Genomic DNA, 23,125 nt, shown 5'->3' with positions numbered 1-23,125 from the left:
CGTATCTATAAATTTTAGAAATTAGGTCTGTGTTGACTTTTTGACCGAAAAATTAATGTCATTGAATTCAGCAAACTGATATGAAAATGCTCTTCAAATTTCAAATCAATTGGATGTAAATTGAGGATTTTAGAAAATTTGGCACAAATTGGCCCTGTGAGTAGGGTGAATATACTGATTCTGGCTCACTTTTCCCTATGTAAATGAGTGGGGGATTTTCAGCGATTCATTTTTTTCCCCCTAAAAATTAAACCCCCTTTTTATCCCAAGGTATATTTATTTGTCTCCCCTTTTAACCTTGGGACACCTTTTTTTCAAAAACCAATGCAATAAGAGAAAGATTTGTTCAAGTAGAAAAGTAGTAATGTGATTTGTTCAAGGTGATTCTAAAGAAATATCTGAAACATGTAAGCCAAGGGACACTCTTTTTCAAATAACCAATGCATATTGTTTAGTTCACTCATTGAACCTGTAAAGATTTGTTCATTCTCAAATTCCTTCAATAGTTTAATTTTCTTTGCACAATAATCCCCATTTAAAATATTTAAAAAAAAAACATTTGAATCTTTATATTTTTTAAGATACCCCTTTTGTGCCATTACGAAATGATAAACTTCTCTTAATGCTCTTGTTTGACCACCTCCTGAGCCACATATCATTTTGAGATTATAGTAAATTGTTTTTTCATTGTTCAATTGAAACCTTCAAAGTTTTCAGTCCTTTCAAGGATATTAATTTTTTTCTTTACATCCTCTAACTTACTAGTTTGTAAATTGATTTGCTTATTTGTTTTATTTACCTTTGTTTTAGTTATTTTTTCAATCAGACTTATTTGATATTTTTCACATTCATTATGTTTTCCATTTATATACCAAGACAGAGATTTTCTCCACTCTTTGGTTTACTTAATACTTGGTTTGACCAATTATATATTGTGAAAAAACGTGGGGGTAGCCCTTAAAAAACCCTAACCCATATTCCCATCGTTAAAACACAATCTATTCTATACACTCTATCATACAATATCCATATGGAACAGAATCTATTCCATTATCTAAAATAAATCTCTTATCATCAAAGGCTCCTAATGCCTTTTTATTTACTTCTTCACTATATATCTTATGTTTATAACTTCTTATTGTATTCATTTTCCGATATTCTTCTTTCTTATTCATCAAACAATTATAATAATTTTTAAAGTTATTGATTTCTTTATTCCCTTTAACCTCTTATCAATCTGATCACCATACTTATAAGCATATGACTTTGCTCTCAATCCAATAAACTCACTCATTACTTTTCCACCCAACTCATCCTTAAACTTACCAAAACCTTTTCATTCTTTTTGGAAAATAACTCACTCTTCTTACTAAAATTACTTGTATCATATACGCCAATATTTTTCTTCATATCTTTATAAACATCATCAGTTTTTATATCTAGGATAAAACTATCAGTGTCCAGATACAACAATGAAACATTTTCACCATACTCTTTCTTTAAGCCATTATACAAATAATCATACATCAATATCTTTGATAAATCAAGAACTGCTGTTCCAATATAAATTGGTATATCCATGACAACTTTCCTTTTCCATATGAATAGCAGAAAAGTTCTCTGAAAAAAACCTCTTCTCTCTTAAAACTTGGTTTATTTATCAATCTCGAAACTTCTTTCCAAGATGTTGTAAATCTAATGTTTTGCCTGTTTCGAACATTCTCCATTGTCTTTCCAAAGAGCAATATTCATCAATTTATAGAAATCCCCTTCAAACTTTACTTTTGTATTCGTTCTCATATCTGTATTGAATTTAATATACTTTTTCATCCAAGGACTTTGTTTAAATTTTAAAACTAAGAATTTTAGCAACTCTCAATCCTTCTCTCAAAAACTGTTTTGAGCTTCTCTGATGCAAAACACATCCCTCTTTATCATAGAATGTTGTTAATAACTTTTCTGTTGATTTGCCTTTAATATTAAAACTTTTATGATAATCACTTAACCATTCTTTCTTTGGGGTTTCTTTCTCACATGCAAAAGGAAGGTCTTTATGCTTATTATGAAGATCACTCGGGTACCTCATATCAACTTCAAAATAATAACCTTCTTCTTCCTCATTCAATTCCTCTTGAGAAGAAATAACAATATTCATCAAAGCCTTTTCATAATCCTTTTCTTCCACCCACTCTAATTTACCATAAGGCAGAGATTGAGACATTGCTCATCCATACAAATTATTAGCATTAAAATACATCAAATAATTACTATCTTTTTCACTATCATAATTTGGAAGATATTTATTATTTGCTTTAGCATATCTTTTTGAACATACTTGTGATATTCCACCTCTCATAGACTTCTCAATCATCAAAAGCATATCAACATCACTGATTAAATCTATATCTTGTTTTGTCATTTTCAACATTGCACTCCAAGCTAAACCAGGAGCTGTGAAATAGTGGGCAGGATCCAATCCATCACAATTTTTATTATGACAGAGTGATCTAAAAGCTTCAAACACATCAGCGAACAATAAAACATCTGTTTTGAGATAAATATAACGATATTCTCCAAGGTTATTTATCTCAAATATTTTCCAAATTTCTTGTGCGTGTTTATATTCCTTATCACTTATCTCTTCTTCATAAAGGTTATCATAGAAACTTTCTTTTGAAGGAAGTTGTGTTTCTTTAAATCTCATAAATGAATCCATATAATCATAAGGATAAATTTCCTTACTTGTAAGAATTTTCTCTTTACTTTGAATTTCATTCCTTGTTTGAATTTCCTCTCTCATTAGAATTCCCTCTTTAATCATAATTTCATCTTTAATCAGAATTTCCTATTTTGTTAGAATTTCATTAATTGTTTGAATTTTCTTTATAAAAATAATTTCAGCTTCAGTTAGAATTTCTTAATTGATTTGCTCATTGATTAGAATTTCCTCTTTACTTTGAATTCTCTCTTTAATCTGAATTTCCTCTTGAGTTAGAATTTCCTCTTTTGGAAAGAATGAATTAAGATTTAGAAAAGACCCCGTGGAGCTCAGATTTGATGCGAGGTAGACTCGTGCTGTTCCCATCAACTTGTAAGAATCTAGAAACCTAATACGAGTTAAAGGTTTTGTGAATATAATTTTTGAAAATGAAATGTACTTTTGACTTGTGTTTGTTATGGCAGAAATATTCCCTGGTGTTTTTGAAAGTTCATTTATAAATAGATGTGTATCAGAGTTGGCGCTGTTGTGAAGAAAGACTGGAATAAAAGAAGGAAATTTATAATTAAGATTACAACAGGAATGAGCGGGACCTCTATATTTACCAGTAAGATGACAATGATCCCGAACTTTAGACTCCTCAATTTCCCCCTCACAAATATGACAGATATTGTTCTTTCTAAATTCTAATTTTTCTTCTTCAGTTAATTTCATCGGTTCATTTGCTTCTTTCATTAATTTAGTTAGTCTTATACAATCCTTTTCTAATCGTTTTACAAACTCTTGTGAAGCTTTTTTCCACTATAATGTTCAAGTTTATTATACTTTTCTCCAACAGATGATTTGATATAAAACAGAAACCACAAGGAATATGTTTTTGTTATTTATTTGCATATGATTCTTTTGGATTAGGAGAAGCAGTATTTATCTTTTTTAGGATACATTCAAAATCAGCGTATATCACAAATGGGTGCATGATAGATTTATTATAATCTTCAAAAAAAATCTTTTCACCAGGTTTAGGCATTGTAATTACAGCTGATTTATGATTACTGCAATATTTTGAATGTTGTTCTAATCGTTCTTTTGTGTGAAATGAATTAAGACATCGCTTACAAGGATATATTTTGTTTGCTGTTCTGAATACCTGAGAAGAGATTAATCTTGATAAATTATTGATGTATGTATAATGTGAATTCTTTCCAACATGAAAATATAAAAGATCAATGTGTGTCTCTTCATTTTTATAGTTGTTTGAAATTTTTAATATTTGAACTTTGTTTGTATCCGTTAATCCATATACATTAATAGAAAGATTATTCTTTTTCTCAAATTTAGGAATATCTGTTAGTGGCATTGGGAATTTAAAATCTTTAATGTCCAAGGTATTCTCATATTTCATATATTGTTTTACTCTTTATGAATTAGAATTTGGTGGATGCAAGTGAGCAAGAACAGACCAGAGAAAACATTTATTATCATTGTTCTTAATATTAACAACTGCCTTCTTTAGTTTTATTTCTTTTGGTAATTCAATAAAGAAGAAGCTTTAAGAGGGTTTGATTTTAGAATGTGTATATCTAAAAAGATGATTTTTAAAATATGAAATCCACTTCCTACCACTGTATTATCAACATCCTCCTCTTGTTTTGATAGTTCTTCATAAACCCCACTATTCAAAAAATCTTGAAATGATGTTATAAAATGAAGATCTGTTCTCATATAAGGAGTTTGTTCTTCATCTTGTCTTTTCATATTCATTTTCACTCCCATATAAAACTTTAAAGTTTTCATTTCTTTGAATGTCTTTCTAATAATTTTTCAACATCAGGTTCCACTATTTCAATTGATTCAGCTATTGATGATGGAGCAGGTTGTCCAAACTGAAAAATCCTTATTTTTATATTCCCTTTAAATGCCCCATCAGTGTTTTCAATATAATAGTCTCCCTTTACTTTAAACTCATTTTTCTTGTGTTTTTCTGATTGAAGATGTCTATTATAACGACTCTTCAAAACATCCTTTGAGCAGATATCACAATGTTTTCTTTCCAACTCAAGAGGAGATATTTGAGGAAATAGATTAAATGTGTGTTTGGTGGTTCAAAGGTATTTTTTATAATGTTTATGTTCGTGATTACAAAAATCGCAGTACGTTGTATTCACCATATTTATATAATAAAACTTTGCTTAAACTAAAATTTGTTAATATATCAGGATGTTAATATATCAGGTGAAATGACAATTCGTTCAAGAGTAGTTAAGGATCATTTTAAAATTACCTTTAATGTAAAAAATGTTGTAGTTGAATCTGGTAATGAAAAAAAGTATATCGATATTGATGGTAATATAATTAAATATGAGTCAATATGCAACTGAAAGTATAGATGAATTTCAGTTTAGGCAAAGTTTTACTTTTTCAATATGCTTGACTTCCATGATTCTCCATATGACAAATTTGAGAATTGTCCTGCGTGTGAAAGACGGGGATTAAACACAGAGTCAAAAGCCTATAAACAATGTATATTCTGTGATTATCTTCTAATTAATGATAATAAAAATTTTTAAAAGGAAAATAATTCTTTTAGATTTGCACCAAAAATGAATTACTTTACAAGATTGATCAGAGAAATGAATGAAAAGTATGAGGGTGATAACACACCTTTCCTTACAAGGGAAGAAACTGAACGTATTCGAGAAATGTTCAAAGGATTGTTGTTATATATTATTCATGGATGTGATTTTTAGGGAAATATCAACACAAGATATTGCATAAATAAAATAATGTATTATCTTGAAATTAAACCTGAACTTAGGATAAAATATAGAGTTTATGAAAAAGCCAATAATAACTTAAATAACCTGTTTTCCAAATATATAAATGAATGATTTTTTACCCATTTGGGAAAATAAGATAAAATTTAACAATCATAAAAATCTTCCAAATTCACTAAGATGTCCCATAGTTGGTTCAAGCAGATGTGGAAAAACCTGCTTACTTTTGAAGATGCTCCTGACTCCCAACTTTTTAGATTATGATAATTTAATAATTTTCACAGAGTCGAGTTTTCAACCAGAGTATCAACTACTCTCACAAGGTTTTAATGCTGGTCTTCAAAAAGAAGATATAATCACTTTATTTAAACTTCAAAAAAACCTAAATGATTATAACATTGAAGATATAATCCAACTATTTTGTGATACACAGAGATGTAAAAAGAAATGAAAACCGATAACTTGTATTCTTAGTGATAATACGGATGATATACCGTCTCCCCAAGATTTGGATAAATAAAAAAAGAACCTCGTTATCTTTGATGATTGTGTTAATGAGAGAAACCAAACGGTAATGGACAGCTACTACACAAGAGGGAGACATTCGTCTTGTAATTGTATTTATCTTAGTCAATCGTACTTTCAACTTCCTCGGCGTTCCATCAGAAACAATGCTAATACTTGTATTTTATTCAAGTTAAATTCAATAGATATAAATAATTTTTGGAGAGATAATTGTTCTACATAATGTTGTAAAAAGGAATTTGGGGAATACCTGAAGCACACGACTGAAAAATATAAATATATTGTTGTGAAACAAGATGAGATATTAAGGGATATATTTTTTGTTTTATAAACAATTACATATATAAATGACAACTATTATTATAAATCTTGTGGGTAAATCCGCTTCTGGAAAAAAACTTTCATAAATCAAGGTTCTTGTTTAGTACAAATGAGAATATTGTAAATTTACTTAAAAAACACCCCGTGATACGCATTGTATCAACAACAACTAGAGCAATAAGACCTGGAGAAGTAAAAGGTGAAGATTAACACTATATTTCAGTGGAGGAACATATGCGATTGAGGAATGAAGGTCAAATATTTGAAGTTTCTTTTGGTACAACAAAATATTCACATTGTAAGAGTGAGTTAAAGAAACTAAAATCTGGTGGTCTTGGGATATTAGAAACTAATCCAGAAGGAACGAGACAAATTATTAAACATCTGAGCGGAGTGAAGATTTTATCATTCGGTTTTGATGTTGATGAAGAAACTCAACGCAAACGTATGAAAAGCAGAGATGCAAGTTTAAGTGAAGAAGAAATTACAACTCATATTAATGTTAATAAAGCATTTGATGAAATATTTAAAGAAAAGGATTTATTTGAACACATCTACTTGGATGATGAAGAAAAGGAAAATTTCCCTGTTATCTTTACAATTTTTTAAATGATATTTTCCAATAAATAAATGGATGCGAAAGAAAGAGCAAGAAGATTTAAGGAACATCAAGAGTTGGTTTCAAAAGTTGTAAAACAACAGGAAGACATTAAGAAGAAACGCAGACAGAAACTAACGGGTGAAGAAGCATTTGAACGAAAACAAGAGAAATTTTTTCAACCACTTTCAAAAACTTCCCAAGAAAAAATGAAAGATGTTTCCACAGCTCCCACAGTAGAATATACTCAGAAAAAACTTCAAATGTTAAAAGATTTTGATCAAATGACGGAGGAAGAATTAGAGCATTTAGGAGAATTAGAATATGATGATGAAGGTTTATTTCAACAACTGGAAGAGATTAATCGACCCCCTGATTACATTGTGAATGCTCTTCAAAACAATGAATATTCAGCAGATTCAAAAACCAAAGCAGGATTCATTCCAACAGAACAACCAGCAATATTTCATCTTGTTCAAGAAAAGGTATTGATATTTAATGATGAATTAAAGTTCTTGGGTTCTGCTCAACCTCCTGTTAAACTAACTCCGAGATTAATGTTTCTTGTCACAAAAGAAGGAAGACAAGGTTCAACTGTGAAGGATGAAACAAAGTATATTGATAAACCATTGGAGATGAAAAATAATGATGATAGAGTACATATTGATCTGCTGAACACTCTAAATTATAAGGTTAGTATTTCTGGTAAAAGTAGGAAAAATGAGAAGGAGAAACACATTATTCACGCTTTAAGTATCCTTAGTTCAGGTATGAGTTTTCTTCCAAATGACCCATCGCGATTAGTAAGACTGTTATTGTTGTTAGGTAGTCAGAAGGCTGGAAATAACAATTGTTTTAATGAAGCATCAGCCATTTTAGATCAGTTGATGAACATGAAAATAATTAATAAATCTCAATATAAAGACATTTTATCTCATATTAAATAAGATGAGAAGCACAATCCTGAGTTTTAATTTCACAACAAGCGACCACACATCTTCATTCCCATACCCACTACAACTTGACCCAACAAAATAATATGAGGCATCTTTATTGTCCATGGAAACTTATAATACCTTATTTAATATAACTGATAAAAATGACAAGTTTAGTTATAATCCCGGAAGTGGATACAAAACGATAACATTCTCACCCAGAGCACATGAGATTTCTCAAATATCTTCCGAAATTGCGCATCTTATGAAAGAACAGGGTGATGAACTAAAAAATATTGTTATAGACATTCAAAAACATACTTCAAAATCAACAATTAAAGTTAAAAAATAACTACAAGGTTGATTTCACAATTGATAATTCATTTAGAGAGTTATTGGGTTTCTCCTCAAAAAAGATTGAAACTAATGGGACGTTTTACAGTAATAACGTCATTCAAATATCCTCAGGAATAAACTCGGTATTAATTCACTGTGATTTGATTGATGGTGCTTATAATGATGGAATAAAAACAAATACAATATTTTCATTCAGTGCACACTCAACCACAATTGGTTATAAATTCAATATGGAACCCCAAAATTTGGTTTATCTCCCTGTGTCAGAAAAAAACATATACAGAGTAAATTTTAGGATAACCGACCAAGATAGTCGTTATATCGATCAGAATTCACCGACGTGAAGTTCTCCAATAAATAAATACGATGGTTATTGTGAGGAAACAAGAGTTGGGAAAATTTAAAATAATTGCAGGGGAAGGGATGTTCCTTTCCCCATACTACAAGGGTGAATGTATGTATCTTGGTCAGGGATACTATAAACCTAAGAGACAAAGGGGTGTTGGACATCAATTTAGAGGAGATGGGATAATTGATATTCTAATGGGTATCGGTTCAACCATTCTTAAACATAAAGACCTAATTGGTTCAACTGCTTCTGCTGTGGGAAATGTAGGAGGTGCTGTAAAGAGCATAAAAGATGCCCAAAAGGAATCTCATAAATTACAAGCAATTAAAGAAATTAAAAAAGGTAAAACTCAGTTGTCTCACCAAGAACGACATAAAATAATTGAAATAATTGGGTCAGGGTTTCAAAAGTTTTAACATCTTTTTTCCTAAATAAATAGAAGTATGGAAGCAATTGATAGTATCTATGATTTGGATGATACCATTGTTATCTCAAACTCCACTAAAAAAAGAGGATTACTTCAAGGTAAATGCAATAACTGGAACAGACTGGAATACAAATGGTACAAAAAGTTTTGAAATAAATAATCAACAAACCTATTTGAATCTATCCGAAAGTTTCTTGTTGTGTAAATTTACATTCACTAAGGCTGGGAATAACACAAACGCTACACTCGTAAATGATTTCTTCTGGAAAATGTTTGATAGTGTTCATTTGTACATTGGAACACAAGAAGTTGAAGTGGTTGATTATATCTCTGCTGTATCTGAAATGATGAATTTTACACTAGATTCATTCGATGATAGAATGGGAAAGGGGTCTGTCGAAGGTTTTATTCCTGATATGTCAATGGGAACAAACACAGATCCTGGATATAATCAAAGGAAAGGAATGTATAATGATGATACAAAAGCAGGTAATAGTTTTACTGTGGCAGTTCCTCTTAAAGGTATATTTGGATTTTGTGATCATGATAAAGTTCTGTATGGTCTTAAAATTAGATTTCAACTCCAAAGGAATGATAATTAAAATAGATTGCTTTTTGGTGTTGGTAGTGCTTTTGGTGAGCAGAATAAATTTGTAATTGATGAAATGAGTTGGTATATTAGTGAATATACTCCTAATCTTAAAACAGAAGAGATGTTGAATAAAAGACTTAACTCAAAGAAACCACTCAGTGTATCATACCTCAAAAGAATATGTCAACACGTTAAACTCAACCAAACCACTTACACGTGGAATTTGGGTGTTCTGGAAGGAAAGCCACGATATCTGTGGATCATTTTTAAAAAGCCAGATGGTGATACTGCGACTGATAAGAATAATGCATTGAGTGATAATGCTAAGGTGAAACAACTTCGCGTTTCTCTTGATGGAACTTTTTATCCACGAGATAGATTGGAAATTATTTGGGAAAAAAATGATTTTGCTGAAGCATACAAGTCTTACCAAAAGGTCTGTGAAAGTAATGGAAATAAAGAACCTATTTTGGATATGACAGCATATAAAAGTTTGTATACAATCTATGCATTTGACCTGAGCGCTCAAAAGGAAACCATAAAGTCTACTCGATTGGATACTTCCCTAAACATTGAAAGAGGAGAGAGTGAAGAAGTTGATGCATATTGTTTGCTTTGGAAGAAACAGAATTGCAGATTAATACAGATAATGGTGTTATTAGTCTCACGTAATTTTTTGTTAAATAAATGAGTGGCAAAGTACCAACTGGGGTATATGTTAATCAAATCAATCTTCATAAACTATCATCTTGTGTTCAAAATCAAAATCCTTGTACGATTAATGTTTATACAATTCAGAGAAAAGGAGCAGTAAGAATTGATGTTTTGCTCACAAGAGAACAGGTTAAAATCTTGAATGATACTGGCTCACTTAAAATTAAAATGACAAAACCAATGTTGAAAACATATTCAATAAGAGAGACAAGTGGAGGATTTCTCTCATTTCTAATTCCTTTATTTGCTGGTTTAAGTGTGATTAGAGCATTGACGGGTGGTATTTCAACAGTGGTAAAAACTGCCAACGAAACGAAGGCTCAAAAATAATTGGAAAGACATAACAAAGAGTTGGAGAAACAAATTAGTGGAAGTGGTGTAATTGTAGATTTTACTGAAAAGCTTGAAGGTCTGCCTGATAAAGCGAGATTGTTAGTTGCAGATATGCTTTCTTCTATAGCACAAGCAGGTGTAAAATTAACGAAAAGAGGTAATGGATTATATCTTTCTAATAAATAAATGAGCATTGATGAGTGGTTTGAAGAATTTGGAAAGAATGCAACATCAAATTTACAACTTGTCAAATATTGTAAGAAATTAAAAATTCATAATGTGGTTATTTGTATGAGAGATGAATTAACAAATGTGCCTTAACATACAAAGAATATTATTATGAACTTAGAAGATAATAATTGGAACGGTTCTCATTGGGTTTGTATTTTTAATAGTCAAGACAAATATTATTTTGATAGTTTTGGTCTTCCACCACCTGTTGAAGTCATAAAATTCTTACAGAATGGTGTTTATCAAACATTTCAAGTCCAAGAATTAAATTCCAAGTATTGTGGTCAATTATGTCTATATGTGTTATTTCAACTCAACAAAAATAAAAAATTTTATGACATTATTTTTAATCTAATATAAATGACTTATGTTGGTAAAGATGGTTCTATCTTTGGTGTATCCCAAGAACTGGATATTGATTTATCAAATTATTACACAAAGGCACAGGCTGAACGACATAAATATAATATAACCAAAAATATTAATATGAATAATGCTTATAAATGAAAAAATTATCCAAGCCTGACTGACGCGAATGACTTGGTGAGATTAAGCGATTTATCACAATATATATCCTTAAATAAAACGGCCGTGTATTCCAAAGATACAGAAGTGTTGATTGTATCTCCAGGTCATACAGAATTCACAGTTTGAATTAAAATAAATTTTTATAAAGAAGGTTGTATCGTTTGTATGAGAATAGAACAATGGGGGGTATGATATGAATGATTTCGGGAATAATTGGTCATTTAAAATTGACCGAGAAGACCTGGAACAATTAAATCAGTCTCGTAAGGAAGAATATTATCCACTTGGTATTGAGAATGAGTTTTGTGGAGCCACGATTAGTAAACAACAAATAAAATAATTTAATAAGGGTAAATATAATAATGGTTTTGACTGAGTTTTTATCAAGAAAACAGATAAAACAGGATTATATATAATAAGTAAGGAAATACAAAATGATTTAACTATGGGAATATGGGGAGGTGTTTCGTGCCATAATATTATTCTCACATATATTTCTAATACATAAATGACAGCAAGAAGGATTCAAGAAAATTATCATTTCTGTGTCCAAGCATCCCTTCAAGAAAAGGGTATTCGGTATTTTAATAAATATGTTCTACAACATAAGAATGAGGTATTTTCAATAAAAGATTGGCATTGTGCTGATGTTGATAAACCGACAACTTTAGATTTAATTAGAATGTTAAATAATGAAAAAATTATAAAGTAAAGAAAAGGTAAGGCTCTTTTAGAAATTCAAAAGAAATTTTCTTGGTTTCCTGTTGTAAAGAAAATTATTTTGGATACAGGAATAACAAGAAATCCTGATGAATATATATATATATATATATATATATATATATATATATATATATATATATATATATATATATATATATATATATATGATATTCTATGGGTGTAAGCGATTCAAGGATAGTAAGGTACGAGGAAGGAGTTGAAGAGAGAGAAGAGGAGGAAAAGGAGAAGAGAGAGAAGGAGGAGAGGGAGAAGAAAGAGAAGAAAGAGAAGGAGGAGAGAGAGAGAGAAGAGAGAGGAGAGGGAGGAAAGAGCGAGACTAAATAAATATCAAAATATGGAAACCAGTGAGATTAAAAAAGATTGGTGGTATTACAGAAAATAACTCAACCCACCGAGAAGAAAACAAAGAATTGACAAGTCTATTTGCAATACTTTCGACAAGACTATTGACATCGACAAGATATTCATTTTAATTCAAGTTTTTCATTTTTTTCTTAAATAAATGGAGGAGAGAGTGAAGGCATTTCGAAGGATTCTTTATGTTTTAAAAATTAAGATTCAAATGCGCATGTTGGAAACTAAAAAGGTTTTTGCACTCTGCAGGAATTTTTCTCATAAATAAATGAGTTATTGTCTCAAATGTAAAAAGAAAACTAATACTAAAAATATTTCATATATTTAAAGTAAAAATAACAGGGTTATACAAAAAGGGTATATGTTCGGTGTGTGGTTCAAAGAAAAAAAATCAATTTATCTCCAAACACAAACTCGGAGGAGATATACAAAAGTTTTTATCAGGAAGTAAATTTACAGCGACTGGAATACCAGGGGAATTACATCTACCAGGGTATTCTTTCTGTGGTCCAGGCACAAACTTGGATAAAAGATTAGATGAGACAGACAATCCTAAATCATGGAGTAAACCCATCAATAGAGTTGATGAAGTGTGCATGAGACACGATATTGATTATGGGAATACCACAACTTTGGAAGAAAAGCATGAAGCCGATAGAGAAATGTTGTATAATTTGTCTCTGATACAAAATCCAACCTTGACAGAAAAAGTTGATCGGTTCATCGTGAAGAAGATGATCAGTGCTAAATTGAAACTTGGAGTTGGAAATTCAAAAAACTTATAGGCTCTAATGATGTCATTAAGACTGAAGAGGAATTAGCTGATGAATTACATAAACCAATATTCACAAAGTTTCGTAGAAGGAAGGTTTATTCCAAGGAAGTTGATTATATCTGGTCCGCTGATTTAATTGAACTCAATAATGATAAGGGGTACAAGTATGCTTTAACCTTTATTGATATGAGGAGTAGATACGCATGGGTTGTCCCTTTAAAAAACAAAACAGGTAATACTCTTATGTTAGCCTTTCAACAGATATTTAATAAAAGTAAGAGAAAACCTAAAAAATTGTGGACTGATGAGGGTGGAGAGTTTTATAACAAGACATTTATGAATTTTCTAAAAAATAACAGTATTACATTATACAGTACCTTTAATGAAGGGAAGGCCGTTGTTGTTGAACGTTTTAATCGTACCTTAACAGAGAGACTATACAAAAAATTCACAGAACTCGGTTCACAACAATGGTCATCTTTTATTCAGGATATTGTGGATAAGTATAATGACACGATTCACACGTCAACGAATATGAAACCATCACAAACATTTACAAAATTAAAATATCAAAAAGAGATTAATATCAGAAAACCTAAGTTCAAAGTTGGTGATATCGTAAGAATATATAGGTGGAAATCTCATTTTGAAAAAGGTTTTTTTTAAACGATGGTGGAACGAACTTTTTAAAATTGTTTATGTAATAGATACGGTTCCTTGGACTTATAAGATATATGATTTAGAAGGGGAAGAGATTTTAGGTTCATTTTATTCACAGGAATTACAAAAGACAAAACTAAGCAGATAATACCCATGGGAGCAATGGGTTGGTCCTTCACTCCCTCCTACTATACACCGTTGTGGACACTCGAGGGCCAAGTCCGAGGTGTATAACAGTATATAATGTGTGTGAAGGGGTACGTTCTTAGATCCGTGAACCCCAAACACAGAATCCTCAACTGAATAGTCAAGGCTTAACTTTTGTTTGTTGGTGTGTGTGTGTGTGTGTGTGTCCCAACCCTCACATTCAAAAATCTCAACCCCAATCCCCCCAACACAGTCTTTTAGAAAATGAGATTTCCACCTCTATATATTTTTTCGTTTTTTTCTCTTCTTCCAATTCTGTCTTTTAAGGCTTTCAGGTTTGATGATGTAGAAAGGGGGAGTAAGCCTGCACTTTCTTCCCAGAACTAACAATATATATTTTTTATGTTTTTTCTCTTCTTCCAATTCTGTCTTTTAAGGCTTTCAGGTTTGATGACGTAGAAAGGGGGAGTAAGAACTTTCTTGATAGGTTTCGATCCCAAAGAGTGGTAGCATTTCAAGTCTCCAAAATAAACCCAACTTTCCAAGTCTCCAAGGTATAACCACATTCCTGTTGAGTTTCCAAGATACGTATCATATTGTGAGTTATCAAGCCAGAACCCACATTTCAAGTCTCCAAAAATATAACCATCTATCCAAGACTCCAAGGTAGAATCACAATTTCCAGAAATATTGTGGGTTTCGGTGATAGATCTCACATCGTATAAATGTGGATCATCAAGGAAAACTCCATTTTTCCAATTTTGATGGGTTTCAGTGATAGATCTCACATAGTATAACTGTGGATTATCAAGGAAATCTCCATTTTTCCAATTTTGATGGGTTTCAGTGATAGACCTCACATAGTATAACTGTGGATCATCAAGAAAACTCCATTTTTCAAAATGTCTGAAATTTGTGAGTCTCCAAGGTAAAACTTGTATTCTGGCTCATTAAGGTATAACTTGTTCAGGGGGTATTGTCTTGATAACTCACAATGAGTACTATTGTTGCAAAACTCTTTTTCAGGACTTTTCTGGTCTCCAAGGTATAACTCTTTGGTTGGGTCATCAAGGACGAACTCGTTCTGTGGGTCTTGGTCGCTCATAAGGTCTTCAACCAAGCCAACAATTTCACCCCAAGTTGTAGCAAAAGCAGTATTTTCATTTTGTATTTCAGATACAATTTCCTGTGAGAGAAAATAATAATGTATTAATTAAGTGATTTAATTATTAAATGAGTATGCTTCAATCAAACTTTGAAAATAGGAAAATAAAATCTTACCTCAACAGATAAGAGGTTTGAATCCAGTTCATCAACTTGAAGGTTTAGTTCCATACAAGTAGTCGATCTCCAAGGAACCCCAAAGTCATCCCACTCAAGGCCTAGCTCGTTCTGTGGGTCTTGGTCGCTCACAAGGTCTTCAACAATTTCGCCCCAAGTTGTGGCAAAATCGGTATTTTCAGATACAATTTCCTGTGAGAGAAAAGAATAATGTATTAATGAAGTTATTTAATTATTAAATGAGTCAATGCTTCAATCAAACTTTGAAAATAGTATAGGGAAATAAAATCTTACCTCAATGGATAAGAGGTTTGAATCCAGTTCATCAACTTGAAGGTTTAGTTCCATACAAGTATTTGATCTCCAGGCAAGCACACAGCACACCATTGACAGCAAAAAAATGTTTAAAATGGAGCCTGGGCTTGAGGCTTTTATAGGGAAAGACTGGTGGGTGTGGTTTCCTTTGGAAATTCCCTGGGCAAGCCCAGGCAAGCCTTCGTTGGGAAATAACATGCTAGAATTTTCTAGTGATTTCTTTGTGAGTCACAGATGAACTGGAAATGATGTTAGAGTAGGCAGGGCTTAGCAAAAGTGGGCGGGGCTTAGGAAAAGTGGGCGTGGCCTACCAAAATACCTCATAAAGTGGGTGGGGCTTAGGAAAAGTGGGCGTGGCGTATGGAAAGACCTCATGAAAATGGGCGGAACTTAGCAAAAGTGGACGTGGCTTACAAAAATACCTCATGAAAAGTGGGCGGGGCTTAAATAAAAGTGGGCGGGGCTTATAAAATGCCATTAAAAGTGGGCGGGTCGTATGAAAAGTGGGCGTGGCTTAACAAAAAAACCTGTGGCTCAGGAGGTGGTCAAACAAGAGCATTTAGAGAAGTTTATCATTTCGTAATGGCACAAAAGGGGTATCTTAAAAAATATAAATATTCAAATATTTTATTTTTAAATATTTTAGATGGGGATTATTGTGCAAAGAAAATTAAACTATTGAAGGAATTTGAGAATGAACAAAGCTTTATAGGTTCAATGAGTGAGCTAAACAATATGCATTGGTTATTTGAAAAAGAGTGTCCCTAGGCTTACATGTTTCAGATATTTCTTTAGAATCACCTCTAACAAATCACATTACTACTTTACTACTTGAACAAATCTTTATCTTATTGCATTGGCTATTTGAAAAAAAGTGTCCCCAGGTTAAAAGGGGAGACAAATAAATATACCTTGGGATAAAAAGGGGGTTTACTTTTTAGGGGGAAAAAAATGAATCGCTGAAAATCCCCCATTCATTTACATGGGGAAAAGTGAGCCAGAATCAGTATATTCACCCTACTCCTGTGGCCTATGTCTACAGCAAAATTAATAGGTGGTTCAATTCAGTGAACTGATACGCAAATGCTCTTCAAATTTCAAGTTCATTGGATTAAAATTGAGGATTTTAGAAATTTGGCCTATGTTGACCTTTTGGTCTATGTTGACCTTTAAGCATATGGTTACCACAAAAATAATAGGTGGTTGAATTCAGTAACCTGATTTGTAAATCCTTTTCAAATTTCAACTCAACTGGATGAAAATTGAGGATTTAGAAAATTTGGCCCAAATTGGCCTTTTGGGCTATTTTGACATTTTGGCCTATGCTTACCTCAAAATGAATAGGTGTTTGCATTCAGCAATCTGACACGAAATGCTTTTCAAATTTCAAGTCAATCGGATGAAAATTGAGGATTTTCGAAAATTTGGCCCAAATTGGCCTATGTAGACCTTTTAGCCTATGTTTACCTCAACGTTAATAGGGGGGTTGAATTAATTGACCATATATATGCAAATCCTGTTCAAATTTCAAGACAATTTGATGAAAATTGAGGATATCAGAAAATTTGGCCCAAATTGGCATATTGGTCTATGTCGACCCTATGACTGATGGTTACCTCAAAATTAGTAGGTGCTTGAATTCAGTGACCTGATATGTAAATGCTCTTCAAATTTCAAGTTAATTGGATTAAAATTGAGGATTTTAGAAATTCATCCTATGTTGACCTTTTGGTCTATGGTGACCTCAAAATGAATAGGTGGTTGAGTTCAGCAAATTCATATGCAAATGCTCTTCAAATTTCAAATCAATCAGATGAAAATTGAGGATTTTAGAAAATATGTCCCAATTTGGCCTTTTGGCCTATGTTGATCTCAAAATAAATAGTGGTTGAATTCAGCAACCTAATATGCAAAGGGTCTTCAAATTTCAAGTCAATCACATGAAAATTGACAATTTTAGAAACAAGATAAAAATTTTGCCTATTTCAGGTTGAGCTTATGGCCTATGTTGATCTTTTGACCAAAGATAACCTCAAAAGTAAGAGGTGATTGAATTTACTGACCTTATATGCAAATCTCGTTCAAATTTCAAGTCAATCGGATGAAATTTGAGGATTTTAGAAAATCAGCTCAAATTGGCCTTTTCGCCTATGTAGACCTTTTCGGCCGAGCAAATTTTACGAAACTTCAATGCTCAACCGTCTCAGGGTAGGTTCCATTAATCTCTGAAATTTTAGATAAGACGGTTGAGTGGTTTTGGCTGGAGGCGAGCGGACAGCCAATCACACAAACAAACGGAGGTGATCAACATAGGGTCATTCCGTGCCAACTCACCAAAATTTCAAAAACCTCCCCAGGTCACCTCCTCAGATTTTGCTGGAAAAAATTCTTCAATGTAGATCTATATGGCTCTACCCACCATGCAAAAGATTAGCTTTCAATTCCTTATAGTTTAAAAAATATCTATCTCTGGAGACCTTTGAAATTTGGCCCTAAAAATGCCAAATGTGAAAAACGCATTTTTTTTAAACTTCAGGGGCTTATAATTTTATAATGGACTCCTCTAGAAAGTTAATATTGCAAATATTTACTAACTGGCATCCAAATCTTTCAATTATGGCATCAGATCGCCTCTGGGATGCATATTTCTCACTCTATAGGAAGCTAAAAATGGCTTTTGGGCCAAAACGAGCTAAAATAAGGTGAAACTATAGAAGCCCTCCTGAAAATATGGAACAACTTAGAATTTTTTCCTCATAACACAGTGATTATAGGATCATTATCTATCCATAGATACATTTTTCTTGAGATAATACAGTTTGGTGATGAATTATAAAAGTTTTACCATAATATAAGCCCTTGCCTCCGAGGGCTCTAAAATGGACCAATTTTGTCCCCTGGTTTGACCCTGTGGCTAGGGGTTTAGGATCTTCATTTTTTTTCGAAAGATTGCCTCATATAAGATGTGTCTACCGACCAAATAATTTTATCGAATGCCCATGGCTTCATATTAAAATAAATTTTTATTTACATGCACGTTTTTTTTTTATAATTATTCACTTTTTTCATATTCATGTGTTTATAAATCTGAAACTGAACACTCGAGCAAAGTGTTACTGCAGATATTTATAAACTGGGATATTAAATTTAAGCATCTGTTATCAGAATGCCTGATAAATGCATGTTTCTTTCTGTAGGAAGTTGAAAATGCCACTTTGACCAAAAATGTTGAATCTGCAGGGGGCATTAACTGAGGTTATGCAACAACTTAGATTATTCTTCTCATAAATTAATAATTATAAGTACATTTTTTATTCAAAAATAAATTCTTGTAATGATCATCCAAACATATCCTTGGGTTTTAATTTAAAAAACATGTCCTACAGTTCTCTATTTGAAGTCATTAGTTATGACATACACCACTAGATGGAGTAATGGTCTGTCACAACACTAGGGGCAGCACAGTCAACCTGTCTGTCTGTTTGTCTGTTTGGAGAACAAAGGAGAGGAGGAAACAAAGGAAATAGATGCAGAAAAACCTGGGCCCAGTGGCACAAGTTTGACAAGTAGATGCACTGTTGGAACCAAATTAGACCAGGAGTGTCACAAGACCTATTATACAAGGAAAGTTGGGCTAAAACAAGTTGCTGCTTTGGAGAAGAAGTCACAAGAATTGATTTCATGGAGATCAGGAATTACTTTCAGTTCAGAAGACAGTATTTGCCTACATCATGAGACTGTATACCTTTCCCGGTATGAGTGTCGACAGACCTCCTGTTGTGATCCTTTCCAGTTTCACTTGAAAAATGTGCACAGTAAGTCAAATAAAATCTTGTTTCGTAAGATCCTCCCTTATTAGTAAATTTATTGCTAAGTACTGGGATCTTTCTTTAGGATTTGGAGAAATTTGCTTACTTTCAAAATTTATTTTTAATCTTGATTTTGTTTCCACATGGAATAAATTGACAAATAAAGTCTTAAATTGTTTGTACAATGCGCATCCTTATCACTAATGTCTAATAAGAAGCATAATTTAGCCTCATGCACACCCCTGCAAGTTCACCTTGTTTTGTACCAAGTGGGCCAAATTGCCATATTTGGCTTCCTAAAACCAGGAGTATGTGCTTTCTCGAGACATTCTGATGCCACAATCTGAAATTTTGTATACCAGTTTATAAAATTCTGCAGTAACTCTTTCCTGGATAGTTCCATTTAAGATTTATAAACTTCTGAATATGAAAAAAGTGAATAATTATAAAAAACGTGCATGTAAATAAAAATTTATTTTACTATGAAGCCATGGGCGTTAGATAAAATTGTTCGGTCAGTAGACACATCTTATATGAGGCAATCTTTAGAAAAAAAATGAAGATCCGAAACCCCTAGCCACAGGGTCAAACCAGGAGACAAATTTGGTCCATTTTAGAGCCCTCGGAAGCAAGGGCTTATGTTAAAACTTTTATAATTCATTACCTAACTGTATTATCCCAGCAAAAATGTATCTATGGATAGATAATGACCCTATAATCACTGTGTTATGAGGAAAAAATTCGAAGTTGTTCCATATTTTCAGGAGGGCTCCTATAGTTTCACCTTATTTTAGCTCGTTTTGGCCAAAAAGCCATTTTTTCTTCCTATAGAGTGAGAAATATGCATCCCAGAAGCTATCTGATGCCATAATTGAAAAATTTGGATGCCAATTAGCAAATATTTGCAATACTAGCTTTATAGAGGAGTCCATTATAAAATTATAAGCCACTGAAGTTGGAAAAAATGCGTTTTTCACATTTGGCATTTTAGGGCCAAATTTCAAAGTTCTTTTGAGATAGATATTTATTAAACTACTAGGTGAATGCACCCGGCGCTGCCCGGGTTCTTTTTGAATGAATTTAATATTCTATACATATGTCTGACGTGAGCACAGTATCAGTTCCCTATTGGGCCATGGCAGTCATAGGCTAAGGGGGTTGGTGAGGGGGAAACACACCCCCTCCCCTCCCCCCCCAGCCGAAGGGCCTTGCGACATAGCCTGTAACTTTCCCGGGGCCCATACCGACATTTTTTGTTTCAGTAGTTAGCTCCTATCTTTCACCTTTCAGAAGATTAGCATGTGCAGACAAACAAACAAACAGATAAACAAAAACTTAAAATCATATGTTAGATATATTGCTTATTGCGTTGGCCCCATGTCAATCGGCTGAACTTGAAAAATTAACGTTATGAAATCAGGTGATGACATCATAATTCAGAAACCGGAAGTCGTAAGTACAATTCCTTTACATCGGGACACTCCTGGGTACATGTTCTGTCAGCATGTGAAGTTTGGTGAGGATCAGTCCAGTACTTTTCGCATGCATAGGTCACAGAGAAACACACAAACACACAAACAGACACACTTTCAACTTCATATATATATATATATATATATATATATATATATATATATATATATATATATATATATGAGGAATTAAAAGCTAATATTTTGTATGGTGGGTAGAGCCATATAGATCTACATTAAAGAATTCTTCCAGCAAAATCTTAGGAGGTGACCTGGGGACCCTGAGGTGAGTTGGCACGGAATGACCCCATACTTGTCCAAAAACAAAAACAAAAATTGCCAAGTAACAAAGGGACAAAAATGCAATACTCTCTCCTTCAGCGAGGGTAAAATCGTTTTACTGTGGCAATTCCCCTTTAAGGCATATTTGGATTTTGATATCACAGTTAAGTTATGTATGCACTTAAAATTACATTTCAACTGCAAAGAAATGATAATGAAAATAGACTGCTGTTTGGTGTTGCCAGTGCTTTCGCTGTCCAGAATAAATTTGTTATTGATTCAATGAGTTGGTATATTAGTGAATATACTCCTAATCCAAAGATGGAAGAGATGTTGAATAGAAGACTTAACTCAAAGAAACTGCTAAATGTATCATACCTTAAAAGATGTCAACACGTTAAACTGAAAAAAAACTTACACATGGAATTTGAGTGTTCTGGAAAGAAAGCCACGATACCTTTGGCTCATTTTTAAGAAACCAGTTGGAGATACTGCAACTGATAAGAATAATGCATTGAGTGGTAATGCCAAGGTGAAACAACTTTGGGTTTCTCTGGACGGAACATTTTATCCACAAGACAGATAGAAATTGATTGGGATATAAACGATTATATCGAAGCTTACAAGTCTTATCAAAAGGTGTATGAAGGCAATGGTAATAAATAACCTATTTTGGATATGGTTGCGTTTAAAAGCTGACATACAATCAACGCAAATGACCTGAGTTCTCAAAAGGAAATTACAGTCTAATAGAGTGGACACCTCCCGATACATTGAAAGAGGAGAGAGTGAAGAAGTTGATACATATTGTTTGCTTTTGGAAGAAACAGAATTACAGATTAACACAGATAATGGTGTTATGATTAGTCTCATATAATTTTTTGAGGAATAAATGAGTAGGAAAGTGCCAATTGCAGTCCGTGTTAATCAAATCAGTCTTAATAAACTAAAATTATGCAAACAAAATGAAAAGCCTTGTATGATTAACGTTAAAACAATTCAGAGAAAAAGATATGTAAGAATTGATGTTTTTTGCTCACAAGAGAACAGGTGAAAATCTTGAACGATACTAGCTCACTTAAAATTAAAATGTGAAAACCTATGTTGAAGAAATACTCAGTCAGGGAGACAAGTGGAGGATTTATTATATTCCTCCCTCTTTAATTGGCAGGTCTTGGTGCGGTGGGAGCTTTAATGGGTGGTATTTCCACAGTGGTAAAAAACTGCTAATGATAGAAAAGCTCAACTCCAAGCTCAAAAAGAGATGGAAAGACATAACAAGAAGTTAGAGAAACAAATTATTGGAAGTGGTGTTGTTGTAGATTTTGCTAAAAAACTTGAAAGCCTACCTGATAAAGCAAGATTGTTAGTTTAAGATATGCTTTCTATCATCACACAAGCTGGTTTAAAATTAACTAAAAGGGGTAATGGATTATATCTTTCTCATAACTAAATAAGTATTGATGAGTGGTTTAAAGAATTTGTAAAGAACACATGAAATATAGAACTTGCCAAATATTGTGAAAAACCTAAAAATTGATAATGTGATTATTTGTATGAGATTAATTACCAATGTCAAAAAATTCAAAGAATATTTTTATGAATTTATAAGATAATAATGGGAATGGTTCTCATTGTGTTTGTATTCATAACAGTTGAGACAAATATTATTTTGACAGTTATGGTCTTCCATCACCTGTTGAAGGAATGAAATTATTACGGAATGGTGTTTATCATACATTTCAAGTCCAAGACTTCAATTCTAATTGTTGCAGACAATTATGTTTATATGTATTATTTTATCTCAACAATAATCAGGACTTTTATGATATCATTATTAATCTAATATAAATGACATGTTGGAAAAGATGGTTCGACCTTTG

General features: G+C 32.4%; 1 protein-coding gene across 2 annotated transcripts in view; it reads right to left on the bottom strand.

Annotated features, from left to right (window-relative positions):
• The window catches only part of LOC147029799 (thrombospondin type-1 domain-containing protein 7A-like), a 251,933-nt gene that overhangs the window by 45,669 nt on the left and 183,139 nt on the right, over positions 1-23,125 (bottom strand). The gene's annotated exons all lie outside the window — the stretch shown is intronic.

This window comes from Eptatretus burgeri, chromosome 3, assembly GCF_056783735.1.
Source record: "Eptatretus burgeri isolate ZD-2024b chromosome 3, Ebu_testis_v1, whole genome shotgun sequence".
Taxonomy (NCBI): Eukaryota; Metazoa; Chordata; class Myxini; order Myxiniformes; family Myxinidae; genus Eptatretus; species Eptatretus burgeri.
The sequence above is the reverse complement of the archived record's forward strand: the minus strand, read 5'-3'. Positions and strand labels throughout refer to the sequence as shown.